Below are 7,012 nucleotides of genomic sequence, written 5' to 3' on the forward strand. Positions count from 1 at the left end.
GGGGGGGTTCCGGTAACCCCTGGTACTCCGAAACTCATCCGAAGCGACCCGAACCATTCCGTTGTCCGAATGTAACCTTCCAATATGTGAATCTTTATGTCTCGACTATTTTGAGACTCCTTGTCATGTCCATGATCTCATCCGGGACTCCGAACAAACTTCAGTCATCAAATCATATAACTCATAATACAAATCGTCATCGAACGTTAAGCGTGCGGACCCTACGGGTTCAAGACCTATGTAGACATGACCGAGACACATCTCCGGTCAATAACCAATAGCGGAACCTGGATGCTCACATTGGCTCCTACATATTCTACGAAGATCTTTGTCATCAGTATGTTACTTGCCCGAGATTCGATCGTCGGTATCATCATACCTTGTTCAATCTCGTTACCGGCAAGTCTCTTTACTCGTAATGGAATGCATCATCCCGCAACTAACTCATTAGTCACATTGCTTGCCAGGCTCATAGTGATGTGCATTACCGAGAGGGCCCTGAGTTACCTCTCTGATACACGGAGTGACAAACCTTAATTTTGATCTATGCCAACTCAACAAACACCATCGGAGACACCTGTAGATCATCTTTATAATCACCCACTTACATTGTGACGTTTTATAGCACACTAAGTGTTCCTCCGGTATTCTGGAGTTGCATAATCTCATAGTCATAGGAACATGTATAAGTCATGAAGAAATCAATAGCAATAAACTAAACGATCATAGTGCTAAGCTAACAGATGGGTCTTGTCCATCACATCATTCTCTAATGATGTGATCCCGTTCATCAAATGACAACACATGTCTATGGTCAGGGAACTTAACCATCTTTGATTAACGAGCTAGTCTAGTAGAGGCATACTAGGGACACTATGTTTTTCTATGTATTCACATATGTACCAAGTTTCCGGTTAAGACAATTCTAGCATGAATAATGAAAATTTATCATGATGTAAGGAAATATAAATAAAAACTTTATTATTGCCTCTAGGGCATATTTCCTTCAGTCTCCCACTTGCACTAGAGTCAATAATCTAGATTACATAGTAATGATTCTAACATCCATGGAGTCTTGGTGCTGATCATGTTTTGCTCGTGAGAGAAGCTTAGTCAATGGGTCTGCAATATTCAGATCCGTATGTATTTTGCAAATCTCTATGTCTCCTTCCTTGACTTGATCGGCATTGAAGCGTCTCTTGATGTGCTTTGTTCTCTTGTGAAATCTGGATTCCTTTGCCATGGCAATTGCACCAGTATTGTCACAACAGATTTTCATTGGATCTGATGCACTAGGTATGACACCTAGATCGGATATGAACTCCTTCATTTGCTGCTTCCGAAGCAGCTATGTATTCCGCTTCACACGTAGATCCCGCCATGACGCTTTGCTTAGAATTGCACTTCGGTGTAGCCACAACTTTTCCTTCCCATCCCGCATCTCCGATGCTAGCAAGATCGAGTTACCGGTCGGGAGTTTTTAGCTGGAAGGACGTGGCGGTCGTGACTCCAAGGTCATATCGATGCACGGGTACTATTCTAGGGACGAAGCCATTAGGAGTTACTTTTGACCGTGATCCTTTTGACCGAGTATCGCAATACCCAAACATTGCTACGTTAACATACATGAATTTGTATGATAGTGGCAAGTAACATCGAATTATGAAAATGACAAAGGTAGACAATCTTCCCCTTATGGCCCCCACGATATGAATAACAACCTTACTCCTACTTGTCTATAATTATATCTATCGACGGGTATAGTGTGTGTGAGGGGGGGGGGGGGTCTAGCGAGCCTTGTGCGCTAAGTTTCTAGCACATTTGGTGACCAGTCTTAACCAGATGTGCAAGTTCAGATCTAGTCTAGGCCTGAAGCTAGGGCTTCCATTAAGTCATCTTGGCCCTCCAAGCAGAAGTTGTCATCTCTTGTTCATGGCGCTAATGTATTTATAAATGGTCTGGGGTCAGTTGGATGCCTTCCTTTCCTAGCCTCCCATTCGTGAAAAGCTTGATAATTCCACTGTCATGACATGTCCTCCCTCCTTCCAAGGAGTTCCAGGGGGTACACGTCATCCTAATTTCACTGCTAGGAGTGACTCTCCGTGGGAGTGGGTTTGACATTCGCGAAAGTTTCCTTCAGGCTTACGCGGCTTGGCATGGGCCCGATCCACCTTTTGCCTACAACATATGACCTACCCGGAGACTACACCTTCACACATGGTGAGTAAACAACTCCTTGGTTGCCCGCTCCACCTAGATACGTGCCGCCAAAAGAAACTCCCGATGTTCCTGTAGCTGAAGTGACGACCAGATCTGAACCCGGTGGATACTTGAGCAGATAACTTGGAGAGGAGAATATATCTTCTTTCATCAAATATCACATTATTTGTACGTAACTACATTGACTATCAAATTTTGCATTCGTTATATATTTCTCACATTTTGCTAAAACCAAAATATTTTTTAACACACATGAAATTTCCATGTAACGATTTGCGTAAAACATCATCTACACAACTAATGAATCAACTGGGATGCAACATGCATATATCTAATTAGCTCGTGGTAATTGTTTAAATATGTCAAGTTGAATCAATGATAAATAAAAAAACAAAATAGGAAATTAAGTATAAAATATTTCAACATCAATTAATGTGGATGACAGGCATAAGGTAACCATGACTCCCTGACAGGTTGGTAGAACAAAGGGTAGGGTTGATTTTATATCCGTGTGTTGCTTCCGATAATTTACCCGTTGGCAAACAGAAAGAACAATGATAGATCAAACTATGTGCTTTTGGGTAGCAGCATACGCGAAACACAGTTGAAGAAATGTAATGATGGTATCTCATGAAAGGCTTTCCTAGGCATGTAATGTATGATCTCAATATGCGCTTTACACACTTACCTAAGTTGACAACTAACTCTATAATGCCATTAAGACTTAAACACTATTGTCCTGTACTATTTTGGACGTAATAATGAATCATGGTGCCATGGTGGTAGTATATTTTAGACTCGGAACATGGCATACACAAGGATCATCTATCGATTATTAATTAAGTGCTAAAGTATGTGATGGCAATATATGGAACTAGCTGGCTTGAGATTTGCTACATGGAGGGGAGTACCACTACATCAATCATATCATGCATGATGAGATTGAGCGTACGCAAACTTGTATTATCATGTGTCTACCTTTGAAATATACATAAAAAAGGAAGTAAAACTTGTAGGAAAAATTATTGGCTGGTCAAATAGTTTCATTCTTCTGGAATGTATGACCATATTAATAATGAAGTACTTGATTAGACTAAAGCTTCTACTGAACCCTCTCAGGTAAACGCCATGATGGTGTTGCATTTACCCTTATATGCTTATGTCTGGAACACATGCCCGCTCTGCTTTCGGATTGATCTTGTTAACGAATACGCTGTTCGAGGAATCATCAGAGTTCTCCCCGGGTTTAAAGTTTATACTGAAATATGTAATTTTGATTAGAAGTATAAGGGTAGGTAAAATGCCATCAAGACATGTATTGACGGTAACGCGCAAGGCGCTCTCATAGGTGTGTAATTTGTGATCTTAAGATGCTCTATGCGCTCATGGTTGTTTGTTGGTTAAATATAATTAGCCATGAGTATATGGAGAACTAGTTGTTAGCTGGTTTTTGGTAAAATCTGTTTTGCTAGCAGTTTTGTGAATAATCAGTATAGGGAAAATACTGGTCGGGATTAGGAAACTGTACAGATGGACATGCGATTTACTTGTTTGGATGAAATTCCATATTCCTCTCTTTGTGAGTTGTGGAAGGAGGATGGCATGAAAAAAGTTTGGGGCGTGAGGAAGTTAGTTAGGATCCTGTATTGCTAAACCGCGTTTTTGGAAAAACAACAAATAGTAGTTTCTCTACAAATGTGAAATCCAGAGTTTAATTGAAAAAAGTTCTTCATATACGTGGGTAGGTGTACATTTTCTACTTAGTGCATGTCACGCACACCATGATTATCTACTGATTGTTAAGTGCTAAGTATGTGTTGGGAAGATAACCAACTAGTTGGCTTGATATCAGGCACATGCAGGGGAGTACTCCAAAGTCAACTATATATCATGATGGTATCAAGCTTACATAAACATGTATTATCATGCATGTTCGTATGATAGTTCGGTATCAGCTTTGAGATCATGAAAATGGCAAACTGGAGGGGCTAATTTATGAGTGCGTGTGCTTATAAATAGGGTCTCTAGCTAGCTAGTACTCACCTCAACACAACCACGAGAAAACACTTCCATTTTTCTAGATAGAGCTTTGAGCCGCAACATCCGCCTTCCGCTCTTGCGATGGCTTCCAGCTCCGTGCCTAAGATGGCTGCCGTTCTCATGCTGGCCCTATTCGCTGGCCAGGCGCTGATGGCTACGCCGGCGATGGCAGAAGGACTAGGTAACCGGCACAACCTTTTGGAGAAGTATGATGAGACGCAATGTCGCGGATACGCCACATGCAATATTGTATGCTTCTACCAAGTTTTTCAAGTCTGCATCATCTATAGCCCTGTTGCATTCTGCAACACTTGGGCGTTTGGGTTCTGCAAGGACAAGAGATACTGAGGCATAAATAGCAGTGCAGCTCCTTTTGGGATGCATGCACAACTACACGAGCAACTCGCCTCATCAGTGTCAACTATTGTTCCTTGGTTATTGGCGTTGTGCGTTGCAAGAGTCCTAATATGTTCCTCCCTTTATTTCCAGCTATCATTTATCAGTGGCTTAACCAACTATTTAATTACTTCATTCTCTGTCATCATGGTACTTGTTTAACTAAAAATCCCCTGTCAGATACAAATGTATGTGTCGTTTGATTATAAAATGGTTCCGCCGCGGCAGCATTTTTCGGTCCATGATGGCCATATAAGCATGCTCTTTCTACCCTTACCGATGAATCTTTCTTCATGAAATACCATTCGTTTGACAGATTTGGCATGTGGTTCGACAAAATGCCATAAAAAATAAAGGTTGCAAAAATATAAGGGAGCTTGAAGCTGAATCGGCACTAACCTTGTAAATATTTTTCGTAGTGGACAAGACAAATACTACACAGGCCATCGCCACACCCAGTTTCGCTAGATCATCGCAGATGATGCAATGTTTGACAACATATACATTCTAAACGGACACTCAAGGCCCATAGGGTGACCAGCGTTGTTTCCGTGTTAATCCGGGCCCACAGGGTACGAAAGTTTTTTTTGTCTGTGAGTCCCTATCATGTGGAACCCATGTTAACTGCCGTGATTGCATTGGCTTTCAGGGACGAATATATCGAATCGGGGTTTTCGAGCGTTCTCTCATTGCACCTTGAGTACCCCAAACCCATTAAGGTCGCCTTCCGACGCTCTCTAGTAGTTGTCCACGTGCTTGGGTCATCCTTCTTCTGGCTAGAGTCGCGTTGGCATCGATCCTTTGGACATTTGATTCAATCCTCCAAGAGGGTCTTTCACTGCCCCTACGGCAGATGCTACCGAAAAGAGTTCCGGCATTGAGCGAGCATTTTCTTGGGCTATCCTGATCAAACATCTCGCATGCCTCATTCTACCTTTGAAAACTGAAATTATATCCAGGTAGGATTGATCCGTGGGAAGTCATTCATTTTCCTCAGAAACCCGCAATTCCCAGATCAAAAGTCATATTTCCCGCTCCTCTAGTTTCTTAAACCAGCACGGTTCCTTTTTCCAGCAGGAATACTCCCAAAAAAGGGCTTCCATTCAAAGTGGAAAGAAAGAGACCGGTCCGTTCTCCCTCTTTGCCTAGCGGTTAATTAGAGTGTAGGTCCCCTCCCAGGCCTCGCAACCAAGAGTTACTTGTTGAAAGTTGACCAAGAAGACAATAACTATCAAGGCAGGAATAGATAGATGAAACTCTAAACTGTTTCACCATCTTCTATGGTCATTCTTATTTTTCTGAAGTTGAAGTTGTGCTCGCCCATGTAAGCTTCAATAGGTTTGTGGACATCACAACCCCATTCTCCTGTATCTCTTCAACATGCAAGCACTTCGTTAGGGCCGGTGGTTTTCTGGAAGTGGGTTCACTGTTTACGCCTCCATGGAATCTGGCTAGCTCGAAGAGTCCCCAGATGACCTCGAGTTGCTCCTGGCATTCCCAGTGATGTCATTAATGATTGGACCGTTCACCTTGAACGGAAAATCATTGAACAGTAGTGAGGAAGGAGTTGGGTGTTTCCTAACTTCCATTGCGAGAGTGGTTTTTTTAGACCAAGGGACGTTCCACCTACATTGCACCAATGATAATCACTCAAATCAAAAAATGGCTAAATAATTTGAATTTGCAGGCTTGGCTGTGACCAATTGTTTAGGGTGCTTATTTGGTGGCCAAATGACATCCGAGGAGCTCTTTACATACAATATATATATATATATATATATATATATATATATATATATATATATATATCAAATTTTGTCCTCAAAGTTATGTACGCATAGTTTGAGTAGAAGTTGTATTTTTTATATATGAAGCTCATTTGATACTATTTGGTCACCAAACAATGCAAGCACCTCAAACACTTGTTCAATAAATGCCCCAAAGTTTATTTTGCTATTTGTTATCAGTTTACTCTTCAGCGTGGATAAATTGCACTTTGGTGTAGCCACTAATTTTCCGTCCCATCCCGCATCTCTGATGGTAGCAAGCTCGAGGTACCAGTCGGGAGTTTTAGTTGGAAGGACGTGGCTATCGTGACTGCAAGGGCATATCGATGCAGGGGTACTATTCTAGGGACGAAGCCATTAGGAGTTGCTTTTGACAGTGATCCTTTTGACCGGGTATCGCAATACCCAAACATTGCGACATTAACATACATGAATTTGTATGACAGTGGGAAGTAACATTGAATTATGAAAATGACACAGGGAGACAATATTCCCCGGCCCTTTTGGCGCGCACGATGCAAGTAATCTAGAATTGTATGTGTCAACATGTATAGTGTGTGTGACGGGGG

Source organism: Triticum dicoccoides, chromosome 7A (genome assembly GCF_002162155.2).
Source record: "Triticum dicoccoides isolate Atlit2015 ecotype Zavitan chromosome 7A, WEW_v2.0, whole genome shotgun sequence".
Taxonomy (NCBI): Eukaryota; Viridiplantae; Streptophyta; class Magnoliopsida; order Poales; family Poaceae; genus Triticum; species Triticum dicoccoides.